The sequence below is a fragment of the Equus asinus genome, chromosome 29, assembly GCF_041296235.1.
Source record: "Equus asinus isolate D_3611 breed Donkey chromosome 29, EquAss-T2T_v2, whole genome shotgun sequence".
In the NCBI taxonomy this organism is placed as follows: Eukaryota; Metazoa; Chordata; class Mammalia; order Perissodactyla; family Equidae; genus Equus; species Equus asinus.
Window position 1 is genome coordinate 40497315 of NC_091818.1, and position 18703 is coordinate 40516017.

The 18703-nt window shown below is 39.4% G+C and overlaps 1 protein-coding gene across 2 annotated transcripts in view; it reads left to right on the forward strand.

The window, feature by feature from the left end:
• The window catches only part of IL15RA (interleukin 15 receptor subunit alpha), a 40270-nt gene that overhangs the window by 6749 nt on the left and 14818 nt on the right, over nt 1-18703 (forward strand). The window lies entirely within an intron of this gene.

Below are 18703 nucleotides of genomic sequence, written 5' to 3' on the forward strand. Positions count from 1 at the left end.
GGCCAGATTTCATCATTTCTTATGGCTGAGTAGTAGTCCATTGTGTATAAATACCACATCTTCTTTATCCATTCGCCCCTTGATGGGCATCTAGGTTGCTTCCATGTCTTGGCTATCGTGTATAATGCTGCGATGAGCATAGGGGTGCAAGTATCTTTATGCCTTTGTGTTTTCAACTTCTTTGGATAAATACCTAGCAGTGGGATAGCTGGATCATATGGTAGATCTATCCTTAATTTTCTGAGGATACTCCATACTGCTTTCCATAGTGGCTGCACCAGTTTGCACTCCCACCAGCAGTGAACAAGGGTTCCCTTCTCTCCACATCCTCTCCAACATTTGTTGTTTCCTGTCTTGTTAATTATAGCCATTCTGACCGGAGTGAGGCGATACCTCATTGTAGTTTTGATTTGCATTTCCCTGATAGCTAATGATGTTGAGCATCTTTTCATATGCCTGTTGGCCATCCATATATCTTCTTTGGAGAAATCTCTGTTCAAATCTTTTGCCCATTTTCTAATTGGATTGTTGGTTTTTTTGTTGTTGAGCTGTATTAGTTCTCTGTATATTTTGGATATTAAACCCTTATCTGATATATGGTTTGCAAATATGTTCTCCCAATTGTTAGGTCATCTTTTCATTTTGTTGATGGTTTCCTTTGCTGTGAAGAAGCTTTTTAGTTTGATGTAGTCCCATTTGTTCATTTTTTCTTTTGTTTCCCTTGCCTGGTCAGACATGGGACTTGAAAATATACTGCTCAGACCGATGTCAAAGAGCATACTGCCTATGATTTCATCTAGAAGTTTCATGGTTTCGGGTCTTACATTCAAGTCTTTAATCAATTTTGAGTTGATTTTTGTGCATGGTGTAAGGGAATGGTCTACTTTCATTCTTTTGCATGTGGCTGTCCAGTTTTCCCAATGCCATTTATTAAAGAGGAGAGTCTAGCTTTTAAAGTAAGTAACCGGGCATCATGCGGCTGATTGGGTTAGCTGCAGTATATTGATATACTTGGACCTACATGTATCAATTACTCATGGATTTATCTTTGTGTGAGGACTGTTCACAATGGAAAGACCACTAGTAGACTTCCTTTTTCAGGAAAATGATAGAGTAGATATTCTGAAAAATGTATCTGCTTCAAAACACCCAGAAATGATGAATATAGAGCAAACATCTATTAAAATCCACAGCCAATAAAATATGTAATCTACTGTTTAAAGCAAAAATAATAACAATGTGTTGTGAGTGTAAAATATATGTAGAAGCAAAATGTATGACAATAGCACAAAGGCTGGGAGGAGAGAAATGGAAGTATATTGTTGAAGGTTCTTATACTATATACGTGAAGTACTATAATGTTACTTGAAGATAAACTGTGATGAGGTAAAGATATATACTATAAACCCTAAAGCAGTCACTAAAATAATACAATAAAGAGTCATAGTTATGAGCCAACAAGGGAAATGCAGTAGAATCAGGAAATATACTCAAATAATCCATGACATGGTTATCTCCATGGGAGATCCTATGGGATCTACAAAAATGCTGTTAGAATAAGTGAGTTTAACAAGGTTGCAGAATACACAATATACAAATATTAATATACAAAATACTAGCAACAAACAACTAGAAATTGGAATAAAAATAACACCATTTGCACTGGCATAAAAATATGAAATAATTAGGAATACATCTGAAACAAGATGTACAAAACTGGTACACTGGAAACTATAAAATATTTCTGAGATAAATTACTGAAGACTTAAATAAATTGAGAGAGATACTGTGTTTGTGGATATTGAGAAGATTCAGTATTATTAAGATTTCAATTATTCCCCAACCTGATCTATAGATTTAATGCAATTCCAATCAAACTTCCAGCAAGCTTTTTTCTTTTGGTAGAAATTGATATACTGATTCTAAAATTCAGTAAAGGACCAAATTTAACTTTGAAAATGATTAACAAAGTTGGAGGATTTACACTACCTGACTTCAATACTTAATAGCATTAAGACAGCATGGTATTGCTGTCAAGATTAACAAACAGACAAATATATCAATGGGACAGAAGAGCAAGTCCAGAAATAAACCCACACATACTTGGTCCTGGCTCAGGATCTTATACCAATACCACTGGAGGTCCACTGCTGCTGGAAGAGGGGAAGGAAGCTTTGTCCTGCACAAAACCTGTTATAAACAAATGGGAGAGGTTAGCTGCCATGAAAAGAAAGTGCAATATAACTGAAAGGTCCAACCCTGAGAGCCAGGCACACAGGGCCTGCCTAAGACTGAGGCTGGACTAGGATGACAGAAAATTTCCTCACCCCACCACCTCCAGGCAAGCAAGCACCCAAGTAATAAGCAGAGCAGTCAGCTGCTAAGGGTGGGGTGGGGTGGGTAAGAGTGTGGAGAGATACCCCCTTGCGTTCTAGATACACAGAGAAGGAAAAAAGATGAGGGTGGGGCAGGAACGCTGAGAAAAATCCTCTGACACTCCAGCCACCACCCCCGCCAACACAGGAGATTATAGGAGAGGAATTCTAAGTCATTGTTTTCTGAAGGTAACCATAGCAACAACAAAATTCAAACTCAACTCAACAACTGACGAGATTGACTCAATCCCCCACGTTATCAGTCTAGCAGAAGAAGTGTTCCCATTTTCAAGCATACATACTGTTTACCTCAGTTCTACACGTATGGTTCAGCATTCACTAAAAAATTACAAGACAGACAACAAAGCAACAACAATAACAAAAACACAAATCCCACTAGCAAGAGACAAAGTAATAAACAAAACAAGATTCAGAGAAAACCCAGAAATTGGAACTATCAGACTGGAAGTTCAAATAACTATCATTAATATGTTAAAACATTTTATGTACTTTTGTGTGTGTGATTTTCACAATAAAAAGTGTTTTAGGAATGTACAGAAAAGGAGGAGGGTGAGGAGGAGGGTACTTTGAGGCAACTATCCTGCCTCAAATAAAAATTCTGTGACTAACTGATTATTGACCTACTCTGGTAAATACGTGTCAGAGATAAACGTAGAATCAACTGCAAATAATTAATATTCAAATATTTATTCAAAAACTTAATAGAGAAGTGAAACATCAAATTATAGCCAGCTAAAGAGAAGTTAGTGAACTAGAAGATAGGTCTGAAGAAGTTACTCGGAGTTTAGCACAGAGAAACAAACGGAGAATAGGAGAGTTTAAAAGATATGAAGGATAGAGCTATTGACTGACTGTTTTTGGAATTTGGAGGTGGGCCTTTGGGAGGTAATTTGGTTTAGTTGAGGTCATGAGAGTGGAGCCATGATGGGATTAGTGCCCTTATAAGAAGAGGAAGAGACCAGAGCGCGTGCTCTCTCTCTCACATGTAAGGCTATAGCAAGAAGGTAGCAGTCTGTAAATCAGGAAGAGGGCTCTCATCATTACCAACCATGATGGCATCCTAATCTTGGACTTCCAACCTCCAGAACTGTGAGAAATAAATGCTTGTTGTCACCTAGTCTATGGCATTTTGTTACAGCAGCCCAAAATGACTAATACAGATAGCGTAAGAATCCTATGATCAGAGTTCCAGAAGAAGGTAATAAGAACAGTGAAGAAGAGATAAAAGTCAAGGAGATGATGGCTAAGTACTTTCCAGAAATGCTGACAGCCTTCAAAGACATGAATGTTCAAATTTGGGAAACACTGCTAAGCAAGATAAACAAAAAGAAACCCATCCCAAGACCCATTGTAATGAATCTGCAGAACATCAAATACGAAGAGAAAATCTTAAGTATCCAGAGAGAAAAGAAAATTACTGAGAAAACAATAATTAGACACATAGTGGGCTTTTCGGTAGCAACAGCAACAATAAAAGCCAGAAAGCTTCAAAGTGCTGAGGAGAAGAGCCATCTGCTTAGAATTATATATCCAGGGAAACATTCGTTCAAAACGCTAGGGTAAAATAGAGAGGATTCTGGGAAGATGGCAGAGTAGGAAGCATCAAGAATCTACTTCTCCTCCTAGACAATAACTGCACTGGCAGAATCTGTCTGATATAACTATTTTGGAACTCTGGACTCTAGTGAAGGCTTGCAACTTCCAGAGAAAGACTTGGACAGTAAATTGCTGTTAATTTCAGCTCTTAGCACAGGAGCAGCTACCCACACCCCACCCTTAGGCATGTGACAGGTGATTGTGCAGGTGTTTCTGGAGCAGCTTGCACACAACTTGCAGGAGCCAGGGTGGGCAAAAAGGACCCTGTCTTACAAATATCAGGAGTCTGTGTTGTGGTCACTGATTGGTGCTTCTGATAAAAAAAAGGAGGGGGCTGACCAAAAGGTAGGCAGCCATTGTTGTTGCACCTCTCCCTATTGTTGCAAGCCCCTCCCAGACCAGATGAAGTGACTTCCAGGGGATTTAAAGGGTTGGCACCCTGTTTGTCCCCCCTCTTCTTTTTCTTCCTTTGGGAGCCAGACACTAAAGACCAGGACTTTCGAAAATAATTGCATATACTGGGAAAACAAGAAAGTGACCATGCAAGCCCAGGGAAAAATTCAGAAAAGACCCGAGAAGACCTTAAGTTTACACTTCAGGCTGACCCTTGGCACAGAGACATCCTGCAACAATAAAAAGAAAATTATAAAAAACAGTAAACCCTGAGATATGGGGTGAACCTGGTTTCCAGATTTACCACATTATTAGATTCAGTTGTCTAGTTTTCAACAAAAAAAAAAATCACAAGTCATAGAAAGAAACAGAAAAGTATAACCCATTCAAAAGAAGAGAGTAAATCAACAGAAGTTGTCCCTGAAAAAGACCTGATAGCAGATATACTAGACAAAGACTTTAAAACAACTGTCTTAAAGATGCTCAAAGAACAAAAGGAAGATGTGGAGAAGGTCCAAGAAAATTTTGTATGGACAAAATGGAACTACCACTAAAGAGACAGAAAACCTAAAAAGAAACCAAAAGGAAATTCTACAGCTGAAAAGTCCAAAAACTGAAATAACAAATTCACTAGAGAGATTCAAAGGCAGATTTGAACAGGCAGAAGAAAGAGTTAGCAAACTTGATGATAGAACCACAGAAATTATCAAGTCTAAGAAATACAAAGAAAAAAACATGGAAGAAAAGTGAACAGAGCCTAAGGGACCTGTGGGACACCATCAAGCAGACCAACATACACATTGGGTGAATCTCAGAAGAAGTAAGAGAGAAAGGAACAGAGAGAACATTTGAAGAAATAATGGCTGAAAACTTGCCAAATTTGATGAAAGATAGGAATATAAACACCCAGGAAGCTCAACGAACTCTGAATTCAAAAGAGACCCAAACCAAGACACACTATAATCAAAATTTCAAAAGACAAAGACAAAGAGAGACTCTCGAAAGCAGCAAGATGGAAACACATCATCATATACAAGGGAACACCAATAAGATTATCAGCAGATTTCGCATCAGAAACTTTGGAGGCCAGAAGGCAGTGGACCAATATATTCACAGTGCCAAAAAAACCAAACCTGCCAAACAAGAATCCTATATCTAGCAAAATTGTCCTTCAAGAGTCAGGGAGACATTAACATTCCCAGATAAACAAAAGCTGAAGGAGTTCATTACCACTGGACCTGACCTGCAATAAATGCTCAAGGAAGTCCTGCAAGGTGAAATAGGACACAAGACCATCACTTGAAGCTGTATGGACAAATAAAGATCTCATAAAGGTAAATACACGGGCAATTACAAAAGCTAGTATTAGCTTAGCAATGGTTTGTAACTGCACTTTTTTGTTTGCTACATGATTTAAGAGACTAATACATTTCAAGAAAAAAATTATTAGTGCAAAAGGTAGTACTATTGTAACTTTGGTTTGTAACTCCAAATCTTGTTTTCTACATAATTTAAGAGACTATTGCATTTAAAAGAATTATTAGTTTATGTGTCGAGGCACACAACATATAAGGACACAATTTTTTGACATCAACAACAGTGAGAGAGCTGTGAAGTAACAGAGTTTTTTAATGTTATTGAAGTTAAGCTGGTATAAATTCAAATAGAGTGTTATAACTTTGGAATGTTAAGTGTAATCCCCATGGTAACCACAAAGAAAAGAGCTATAGAATATACACAAAAGAAATGAGAAAGAAATTGAGACATTTCATGGCATAAAATCAACTAAACAGAAAAGGACAGTAATGCAAAAAGTGAGGGACAAAAAAGCTATAAGGCATATAGAACACAAATAGCAAAGTGACAGAAGCAATCTCCTCCTTATCAGTAATTACTTCAAATGTAAATAGGTTAAACTCTCCAATGAAAAGACAGAGATTGGCAGAATGGATAAAAACACATGATCTGACTATATGCTGTTTACAAGAGACTAACTTAAGGTCCAAAGACACAAATAGATTGAAAGGGAAAAGGATAAGAAAAAATATTCCATGCCAAGGGTAACTAAAAGAGAGCAGGGATGCCTATACTAATATCAGACAAAATAGATGTTCAATCAAAAAAGGTTACAGAGACAAAGAAGGACGTTATATGTTAATAAAAGGTTCAAGATAGCAAGAAGATATAACAATTATAAACATTTATGCACCTGGTGACAGACCATCAAAATATATGAAGCAAAAACTGACAGAAATGAAGGGAGAAATAGACAGTTCCACAATGATATTTGAAGACTTCAATATCCTACTCACAAGAATGGATAGAACAACCAGACAGAAGATAAGTGAGGAAACAGAAGACAAGCAACACAATAGATCATCTAGATCTAACAGACATATGCAGAAGACTCTACCCGACAACAACAGCATACACATTTATCTCGATTTGTATGGGCTATTTTCCAGGTTAGACCATATGATAGGCTACAAATTAAGTCTCAATAGATTTTAAAAAGATAGCTATCATACAAAGTATCTTCTCTGGCCACAATAGGATGAACTTAGAAATCATTTACAGAAGGAAAACTGGAAAATTCACAAAATTGGGGAAATTAGACAACACACTTTTTAAAATTTTTATTTATTTATTTATTTATTTTTGAGGAAGATTAGCCCTGAGCTAACATCTGCTGCTAATCCTCCTTTTTGCTGAGGAAGACTGGCCCTGAGCTCACATCCATGCCCATCTTCCTCTACTTTATATGTGGGACGCCTACCACAGCATGGCTTGCCAAGTGCTGCCATGTCTGCACCCAGGATCCAAACCAGCGAACCGGGGGCCGCCGAAGTGGAACATGCACACTTAACCACTGCGCCACTGGGCTGGCCCCAACTACACACTTTTAAACAACCAATAGATCAAAGAAAAAAATCACAAGAGAAATTAGAAAATAGTTAGAGATGAATAAAAACAAAAACACAACATACCAAAACTTATGGGATACAGTAAAAGTGGTCCTAAGAGGGATATTTATAGTTATAAATGCTTACACTAAAAAACAAGAAAGATCTCATATCAACAACCTAACTTTATACCTTAAGGAACTAGAAGAAGAACAAACTAAACCCAAAGCTAGCAGAAGGAAGGAAATAATAGTGATTAGAACAGAGATAAATGAAATAGAGATTAGAAAAACACTAGAGAAAATCAATGAAACCAAAAGTTGGTTCTTTGAAAAGATCAACAAAATTGATGAACTTTTAGCTAGATGGACTAAGAAAAAAAGAAAAAAGACTCAAATTACTAAAATTAGAAATGAAAGTGGGGTTATTACTACCAATTCTATAGAATAAAAAGGATTATAAGAGAATGCTATGAACAATTGTACACCAACAAACTGAATAACCTAGATAAAATAGCCAAATTCTTGGAAACACAAAACCTACCAAGAAGGTAGGAAAAATTGAAGAGGAAGGAACACTTCCTAAATCATTCTATGAAGCCAGCATTACCCTGATACCAAACCCAGACAAAGACTCTATAAGAAAAGAAAACTACAGACTAATATCCCTTATGAACATTGATGCAAAAATCCTTAACAAAAAACTAGCAAACTGAATACAACAGTGTGTTAAAAGGCTTATACACCATGACCAAGTGACGTTTATTCCTGGAATGCAAGATGGTTCAATATTTGAAAATGGATCAATGTGACACACCACATTAACAGAATGAAGGGAAAAAACACACCTTCATTTCAATTGATGCATAAAAAGCACTTGACAAAATTCAACACTCTTGCATGATTAAAAAAAGCCCAAAATACTAGGAATAGAAGGAAACTATGGCAACATAATAAAAGCCATATATGAAAACCCACAGAGAACATTATATTCAATGGTGAAAGACTGAAAGCTTTTCCTTTAAGATCAAGAATAAGGCAAGGATGCTTGCTTTGACCACTTCTATTCAACGTAGTGCTGAAAGTTCTATCCAGAGCAATTAGGCAAGGAAAAGAAACAAAAGGCATCCAAATTGGAAGGGAAGAAGTAAAATTATCTGTTTGCAGAAGGTATGATCTTATATGTAGAAAATTCTAAAGATTCCACAAAAAACTGTCAGAACTAATAAGTGAATTCAGCACAGTAGCAGGATACAAAGTCAACATGGAAAAATCAGTTGTATTTCTATACCCTAACAATGAACAATCTGAAAAGGAAATTACAAAAACAATTCTATTTTCCATAGCATCAAAAAGAATAAAATACTTAGAAATAAACTCAACCAATGAGGAGAAAAACTTGTACATTGAAAACTACAAAATATTGCTGAAAGAAATTGAAGACATAGATCAATGGAAAATCAGCCCATGTTCATGTATTGGAAGACTTAAAATGATTAAAATATTGATACTAGCCAAAGTGATCTACAGATTCGATGCAATCCCTGTCAAAATCCAAATGCTGGTTTTTTGGAAATAGAAAAACCCATCCTAAAATTCATATGGAATCTCAAGGGACCCTGAATAGCCAAAACAATCTTGAAAAAGAAAGCAAAACTGAAAGACTCACAGTTCCTGATTTCAAAACTAACTGCAGTTCTACAGTCATCAAAACAGTGTGGTGTTGTCATAAAGACAGACATATAGACCAAGGAATAGAATAGAGTGCCCAGAAATAAACCATCACATATATGGCCAAATGATTTTGGGCAAGAGTGCCAAGACCATTCAGCTGGAAAAGGACAGTCTTTTCAACAAATGGTGCTGGGAAAACCTGACATCCACATGCAAAAGAATGACACTGGAACCTTACCTAACACCATACACAAAAATTCACTCAAAATAGGTCAAAGATATAAATGTAAGACTTAAAACAATATAACTCTTAGAAAGCATAGGACAAAAACTTCATGACATTGGATCTGGCAGTAATTTCTTGGATATGACACCAAAGGCACAAGTAACAAAAGAAAAAGCAGACAAATTGGACTTTGTAAAATTAAAAAATCTTCTGCATCAAAAGACTATATCAACAGAGTAAAAGCCAACCCATAGAATGGGAGAAAACACTTGCAAATCATATATTTGATAAGGGATTAAAATCTAAAACATATAGAGGACTCCTAAAATTCAACAACAAAAAAAACTTACAACCCAATTCAAAAATGGGCAAAGAACTTGAATAGATATTTCTCCAAAGATATAAAAATGGCCAAAAGCCCACGGAAACATTCTCAATATCATTAATCATTAGGGAAATGCAAGTCAAAACTTCAGTGAGATACACCTCACACCCATTAGGATAACAACTATCAACAAAACAAAAGAATGTAGAGAATTGGAACCTTTGTGTACTGTTAATGGGAATGAAAAATGGTACAGCCACTGTGGAAAACAGTATGGCAGTGCCTCGGAAATTAAAAATAAAATTACCACGTGATCCAGCAATTCCACTTCTGGGTATACACCCAAAAGATCTGAAAGTAGGGTCTCGAAGAGATACTTGTACAGCCGTGTTCACAGCAGCATTATTCACAATAGCTAAAATATGTTAGTAATCCATGTGTCCATCAGCAGATGAATGATGGAGAATCAAAATGTGGTGCAGACATACAATAGAATAGTACTCAGCCTTAAAAAGGAAGGAGGTTTTTTAATATGCTACAATATGGATTATGCTAAGGACATTATGCTGAGTGAAATAAGCTAGTCACAAAAAAGACAGACACAGTTGTGAGCAAAGTGTCTTTGCCATTCCAAAGAAATGGACGGTCTTGCACGTAACTGTGTGTGGTGTTTGGGTTGAGGTAGGGGTTCTTCGACTCTCTCTCCCTTCCAAGGTTTCAGAATAACCCACGGCATTGGCTATGCGTCCTCCAGAGGTTGAGAGCTCGACTCTGGGTTCTCACGAGTTCCTCCAGACCCGAGACAGCAATGCTGTCAGCTTCAAAGAGCAGACTTGGCATAAGGAAGGAAAGGGGTAGGTGGGGCAAAGCCAGTCAAGTACACTCCTACCAACTAAATCCAGTCTTTGCCTTTTCTCCTGGCGACTTCGTGTCTCTTGTGTTCTCTGGAGTCATTGATCTGTGGCTGGATGGAAACTGTCCAGTCACTGATGATATAATATTACCTGAGAGGTCCAAAGGTCCAAGCTTGATTCAGGCTCCCGTAGAAGGTGGGAACATTTTATCACAGAGCAGAGTCTAGTGATTTTATGGGACTAACCACTCTGATCTACTGTTAAATGTTTCTAGAGTTGAGTTTTATGGTCATTCCTCCCCATTCCACCCCACTCCTCCATCTCTAAGTATTTTCCCAGCTATGTTAACATACAGCAAAGCCCCAAATGTGCAGATTTAAGATTTTGGTAGCATGGAGTTAAGCCCATGGTACTGCCAAGCTACACACACACACACACACACACACACACACGGTACATTTTTGAGAGGGAAGGGGGAGAATTAGATCCAGTTAAAAAGTATTATAATAGAAATTCAGAAGAGCACATCAGGAGGAACCTGTAAGAGGAAAAGTTAGTGCTGTGAAAACCGCAGTTGGGGAAATAATTAAAGACAATTTTCCTGATCAAAAGATAATCTTGGCCTGAGTTGTAGAAGCTCTTAGAGTTTCCTTCAAGAGGAATCCTCAAAGAAGGGGCCTAGGCACCCTCATCAAGTGGTTTTTATTTGGTTACTTTGCTCATTTTTTAACTTATTTATTCTGATATAACCTCAAATGTACAGTAAAGTTGCAAGAATAACACAAAGACCTTCTGAATACCCTTTAACCAGATTCACCAACTGTTTGCATTTTGCCTCATTTGCTTTCTCTTTCCCCCTCTCTATCCATATATGTTTATTGTACATGTGCATTTTCCTCTAAAGCATTTGAAAGTAAGTTGGAGACATCAGGCCCTTTTATGCCAAAATCTTCAGTATATATTTCCTGAGAACAACATTCTTTTACATACCTTCCTAAAAAACACTCTCCCATAATCACAGCACAATTATTAAAATCAGCAAATTTAACCTTGAAACAATGTTATCTAATACTCAGTCCATATTCAGATTTTTTTCAGTTGTCCCAACAATGTCCTTTTTAGCCATTTTCTCTGTAATTCTGGATCTAATCCAGGATCACAAGTTGCATCTAGTTGTCATATCTGTTTAGCCTTTTTCAATCTAGAACATTTCCTCTGCCTTCCTTTGTCTTTCTTGATCTTGAAAACAAGTCAACTATTTTTTAGAATGTCCCTCAGTTTAGGTTCATTTTCTATATTTATTAGCATTATATTGTAAGGAGGGCTTTCTCTTCTCTATTTATTTATCTATTCATGTGTTTATTAGTGCAGACTTAGGGAGTTTTGTTCCATAATCTGTTACTGTGTTTATTTGTTCTGAAATTCAAATTGTCCCAGATTTGGCCAGTGAGAGCCAGTTCAACCTGGCCACTATATCCTTTTGACATGTCACCATCATCATTCGAGTACTTCCTTACTTTCTGCTACAAGATATTCCAGCCCATCTTTTGATCTGTCAGAAGATCAAACTTCTCTCCCCGTTCTAGCCCTGGAATCAGCGTTTTCTCCAAGTAGCTGTGGTTCCTTTTAGTGGACACCAAGATCTGGGCACCAAGTATGTTCACTGTTAATATGTCATTGCTTCTGGGCACGGTCAGCGGACAGAGCTGGCACACACATGCTTGCATGCATACATTCACATACACAGATATATGTGTACACACACACACGTGCATACACACACTACAATTACATATTGATACCTCCAACCCCAATTCTATTCGAGCACCACAGGGTACATTCTAGTCATCCCCTCCCCCTTTTCCATAGTTGTAACTTCTTCCTCCAACTGTGAGAAACCTGGATTGAATATGCTTTACTCATTGATGACAACTGGTTCCTATAGATTATCATGAAGAAAAGGAGAGATGACAGTGACTTTAGACCTTTGCCCTCAGATTTAACAGCAGAGATGGGCTTGGGAGAAAACTCTACAGAAGCTGTGAGCAATCACTGTTTACTCAGTGTCTGGCCCTGCTTGCTTTTCCTTTTGAAACAGAGATCGTCAACTGTGTGCATGGCACATTTCCTGTGAACTCTTTCCTGATCAGTGTGTAAGATTCGTTGCTATAAGTGAATAGACCTGCGACAACCACAGTGTTTGGCAGAGGGGATGTTGAGCTGAGAGGGGAATAATCTGCTATGAATCTAAGGTTAAGAGGAATAAGTCAAGCCAACCAAAGAGGACTGCATATTTACTGAAACCTGTAAGAACTTTGAGTTCTTATACATGCAATAAACTGTCCCACCCACATAGCAACCAGCTCCGCAGGATGACAGATGAGTCACAGATAGCACTAATGTCCTCCCTTCTACTCGGCAGCGATTCTTTATAACTCCTGCCGGCACGGTCGCCATTGTGTTAACTTTTTAAATCCCCTCGAGCAGGAGGTCGCAAAGCTTTTAAAGTGCGCCACAAACACTCAAAGTTGAAAACCACCCTCCTGAATGGAGGAGAATGTTTCAAGATTTGGAAGATGAAGAACACTTTGCTGACAAAAATCTCAAACCTGAAAACAGCACAGAAAACAGTGAAGAGTGAAAAAAGGCGACGGAGGAGAAAATCAATAGGTTCAGAACATCATTTGAAATTTAAATTGGTTGATAAAACTGAACTTGAGGACTAAAAAAAAATATTCTGGGAGGGATTCAGCAAAATGAGGTACAACCCAGAGACCAGACGGGAGAGGGAGAGGAAGGCAATGGAAGTAAACTAGACAGCTAGGTTTCTTCTCTCTTCTATTAACTTTGTTCACAGCAATTAGCAGTAAATACTTGTTTTTAGAAAACTGATAAGTTAAAGTAATGATTATCTTGTGATCTCATTGAAAAAAAAGGAAAATGTTTAGTCCACTATGGAAGCCACGTAAGTGAAAAGAGAACATGGACACTATAAGCATGGAGTGATAAAGGATGGCACAGATGTATATTATACAAAATATATTATCAGATGTCACTGAGACTTTAAAAGATGAGTCAGTGGTGGGATTAAGAAAAAAATCAAACGATCCATTTTCTCTCGTGAGACAAGGAAGACCAAAGTCAAGCCTGGGGTGATGGACACCCTGGGCTGTCATGGCTCAGGTGGGCTCAGGTATGAGGCATGCTGAGAACTCAGTGACAGAGCCTGAAGGAGAGGACTTCCTGAAGGAGGAGGGGAGGGTCAAACAGCCGACCCACTGGCGGGCTGGCCTGTCTGAAGGGCCAGGCACTTTATACTAGATTGTTCTAACAGCATTCTGACCTCAGAGATGGCTTCCTCTGATTTTGATATCTTGAGAGGCCCACCTGGCCAGTGGGATGGGGCATACGGGGGTCCAGGCGGTGGGAAAGTGTAAGGGGAGTTAGTGTCCCGGTGATTCTGGCAGTCATTCTCTAACATCCAAACCTAAGCCAGCAGCTGGGGAGTGTGGAAAACCAGGGACTGCTCTCTGGAGGAAAAGATGGGCAGGACCAGGATAGAGGGTCCGGGCCCTAGGCCAGAAAGCTAGGGTTTCTAGGCAGAGGCAGGCCAATCCACAGGGAGCAGGTGAGAAGGAAGAGGAGAAAGCTCTATTTGGGGGCCCACGGCTAGTCAAATCCCACCCCAGATCCTGCCCAACCAAGAGAAGGTTCAGATTGCTGGAAAGCGGGTACAGATTCTATTGGGGTAAATCAAACAAGATCGACTTACCTGAAGGATACAGAAGGAAATCAGCACCACCGGAACACCCAGGTAAAGATCAGAGACATTTTCCAGGATGGATGGAGGTTCACATTCCAGAATTCAGAATCCTCGCCATGATGTGCAGACTGTGGAAGATGCCCGCGTTTCCCAGCTTCGATCCCCCTGCAGGCCTAGCACACAGACCGAGCTCGCCTCATCCATTTGGGAGTTAGGCCATTCACAGTACTCTCAGGTAGCTAAATCGTCAGACTATCAGACCAGAACTGCCTGGTCCTGTCACATTCCTAAACTCAGATATGAGCATGGAGAACTTCACCAGGTGTCTTGCTAACAAACCATTAGACCAGCTCTGGGGCTTATCCTGCAGAGTTACTGAGCATCTCTCTATAGAGAGAGGCCAGAGAAATGAAATGAATGCACATGATTGGGCAAGCTCCAGGACACTGGTTTTCGCTGTTAAGTTTAACACCAAAGAAAATCTTAGGGTCTAAATCTTGTTTAAACCTTTCAACTTCTAATTAGAAGGAGGGGGCAATTTTTAACACAGTTTTACAGGTTAAAGCAAACTTTAATCATCCTAGCTCTGGCTCTTATCTTCTTTTGGCAACATTCTTCTGATAAAATCTATCTTATTTTTCACTCCACGTGTACTTTGTCGCATCCACAGTCTGCTGGGAGTGACTTGTGTCTTCTCCTCCAAAAACGATGTCCAGAATCCTCCCGGAAGTCCTTACAAAGCTTCTCGGCTTTGATTCTACCCCAAGCTGCCCTGACTTGTCCAGAGAAAGGCAAAAATTCCTAATTCTAGGATCTCCTGCATTTCTCTCCTTCATTTAGCAGGAGACATAGTCCAATAAAAGCACTAAACGTCCCCCCTTGGCAAGATTTGTCACTCTCTTGCCCTTGGCTCAACCAAGGTTTCTGATTTCCTGTGATAGGGTACTTTAAAATACCCTCTCCCACTTTTTATTATTTTGTATATTTAAAGAGTATACAACATATATGCACGACTGATATTCTGCCAGTCCTCGTTGGTGTGGCCTTTCATCTGTGGCCAGTGGTCACCCCGCCTGATCCTGGTTCATGCCAGCAGCTATTCCGATTGGTCAGCATCTGAATGGCACTGGTGGTTCAATATTTTGATTTTCACCCCAGCATATATGTAATACATGAAAAGAAATAATAAACGCTCGTGTACACAGCAGCTTAAGAAACAGAGCATTAGAGAAACTTTCAAAAGCATTTTTAACAGGTCAAACATAGGCACCATTAAAAATTCACGGTATGAAAAGGTCCCGTGAAAGGTCGTTCCCGTCATCTCTCTCAGCTGCCTCCTCTCCAGCACTAATCGTTTCTTGTGTATCCCTTTGGAGAGGTTATGGATAGACAAAAAATTGTGTATGGGTATTGTTTCTTCTTTTTTCACTGATGGTAGCACAGGATGCACAGTGTTCCGTTCCTTTTCTTCTTAACCTGACAGTTTATCTTGGAGATCTTTCCACTTGAGTGCACACAGAGCTTCCTTAGTCTATTGCAGAGAGCTGGGCAGTACTTTTTCATTGGACAGCTGCACTGTAATTTACTTAGTCTCTTACTGACCACATACAAGGCAATTTAAAGATACTGGCTATTAGAATCAACCATTTTTTACATATTCACTTCATAAATATGCCAGTATATCTGTAAGGTCTTAGAAATCTTAGAAGTGGAATTGCTGGGTTAAACGGAACGTGCAGAAGTGTAACATTTCACAGGTATGCAGATATATCTGTAAGATAAATACCTCAGAATTGTGGGGTCAAAGAGCACATGTATTTAGGTTGCAAATGTGCCCTGTCTAGGGGCTGTATGAGCAATATTGAAAGTAACGATCTTAATCAACTTTGGGCTCTTTTCCAATTTGGGAGTTCAAAATGCTATCTCATGTAGTTTTATTTTTATATTTCCTTTTCATGAATGAGATTGAGTGTTTTTATATATTTAAGAGCCATTTGTACTTCCTTTTCTGTGAACTTCTTGTTTATATCTTTTTCCTCTTTTTCCATGGCATTGGTAATCTTGTTATTGATTTTCAGGAGCTCTTAACATATGAGAGAAAGTAGCCCTATATGATAGGAGGGGCAACATTTTTTTCCATTTTGTCATTTGCCCTTTGACTTACGTTGGGTTTTGCCATTTGGAAAGGTTTTTATTTTTATGTAGGCTATATTACTTTTGTCAACCTCAATTACTCTGAGGGTTGCACCAGTTCTGTGCTTGCTCACTGGGCAACTGGTCTTAGTCACAAGGGCAATGGTTCATTTAAAGGCCACATAGAGCAGAAGTTAGCAAACTTTTTCTATAATGGACCAGAGAGTAAACAATTTAGACTTTGTGGGCCATCTGGTCTCTGTTGCAGTAACTCAACTCTGCCATCGTAGTGTGAAAGCAGCTATCAGTAATATACAAATGAATGAGTAAGGCTGTTTTCCAATAAAACTTTATTGACAAAAGAAGGTGGTGGGCCCAATTTGGCCCCTGGGCCATAGTTTGCTGACTCCTGGTACAGATGCAATTAGGGGGGCCATCCTACTCCAGTCTGTGAATCTGACTGCCACGATATTTGGTCTCCCCTCAGTCTGCCCTTCTTGGCAGAAAGGTTAGTTTACTCCATTCTCTTGCCGAGTCCCAACTCACCTGCTGAGGTCTCAGCTGCTCAGCAGATACTTATTCCGGTTTCCCGACCTGGAACCAAAAAGCCAGCTCCCCAGGTAGTGGTTGGCAGCCCACAGCTGATTCGATAACCTCGGTTGCTGCCCTTTGCCAGCACTCCAGCCAGTGAATCACTCAGCTTATACACACAATTTAATAATGGCGGGGTGGGGGAGTGGGGGGGCCAACACTTTCTCAACACGTCCCTACAAGCTCCAGGATGATGGAAAATGCTGCAGAGGAATTTTCCTCTGTGGGACTTTCCTTCCAACACAGCCCACTTCCAGCCACCTCCACTGCCCCAGGCAAGGCTTGGCCTCAGAAACCGGTTCTTGCTCATCAACTCTGCACACAAGAAAACCTAATACTGTATTGAATTAATAGGAAAAAGAGTATAAAAATCAAACAGTTGTTTCAAGTGGTTAAAGAAAAATCTTACTTTTTAGCTTTAGCTGCAATAGAGCTTTCTGGCATTGGACAGGACCTCATCTTAAACAAGCCCAGGCCAGCCATATTGGTTTGGAGGAAATACATTCACTGGGTCCTCACCTTGTAAGAACTATGGACCTTTTTGGGGTTTCTTTATAGAACCTCAATGTACAAAATTGGTGCCAAGGAGTATATTATTTTCACTGTTGTCAAGGCCTTAGGAATAGATTCTTTCCCAGAATCCACAGCATTTTACATTAGGTGCATGATAAATAATACCAATTTCATTCATTTTTGCCTAGTGAAAAGGGAAGTTAATTTTTCTTTTTTGCAAATTTTGTTGCTGTTTTTGTTGTTACATAATGTAGGAAAAAAGGCTGAAGTACTCCTGCAACTCATTAAAGTCAAGTTGTCTTTAACATTTCTGTTACACGTTTTTACCTAGGAAAGGAATTTTTCCAAGGATGCAGAAATATCAACAGCCCATAAGTAATTAACAAAAAGCTGATAACAAATATGGCCTCCCCAAAATGAAAATGGCCAACATTTAAGTTCTCCTCTTCTTCTTGCCCACACCCTTAGAAACTCGCTTGTGAAACTTATTTCCACAGAACAGAGCTAGAGCCCCATGGCCAGGATTTTAGCTGAGGTTTTGGAGTCTGAGTCCAATTCCAGTTATTACAGAAGTAGAGCCATCTGGGGCAATTCACCTTGCCCTCGTTTCTTCCGAAAAAATTAGAAGAATCAGATGAGCCGGTTACACGTGTAGAAGCGAAATAGATTGAACTCACTTATATCGGAAGGTCAGACTTAAGCCTGGTGTTGAGGAAGATAATTCATCCATTCATTCTTTGAACAAATGTATCCTGAGCACCTGCTCTTGCCAGGTATTGCACCAGGCTCAGGGAATACAGTATTGGGCAAAAGAGATGTGGTCCCTAAGCTCGATAGCTCATAGTGCAGATGGTGAAACATACATTCGTTACATCCTCTCAGCTTAAATACAACTGTGAAAGCAACTATACAGGGAAAGAACACAGAACCACGGGACCTGGCTGACTGTGACGGTGAGGGAAAGCTTTCCTGAGGAAGAGATTTGGAAATAAGCTGGGAAGGATGGCGGGAGATGGCCAGCCAAGAGTGGGGTGAGGGGAGAGTAGGCAGGCCTGGTGAGTGGCATGAACCAAAGGCCAGTGTGGCCAGGGGAAAGAGTACCTAGAGAAGCAGGCAGGGCCTGATGCAGCAGAACCTTAAAGACCCCCTTAAGGATTTTAGTTTTTATTCTAAGAGCAGCAGGCAGCCAGGAAAGAGCGAAGTCATCGAATATGCATTTCTAAAGATGATGCTGGCTGTCTTGTGGAAATGGACTGAAGGTTTGCAAGGAGAGCATGCAGGGAGACCAATCTAGACGCTACTGCTGTTCAGGCAAGAGAGCTCAGAGGCTTGGTCTG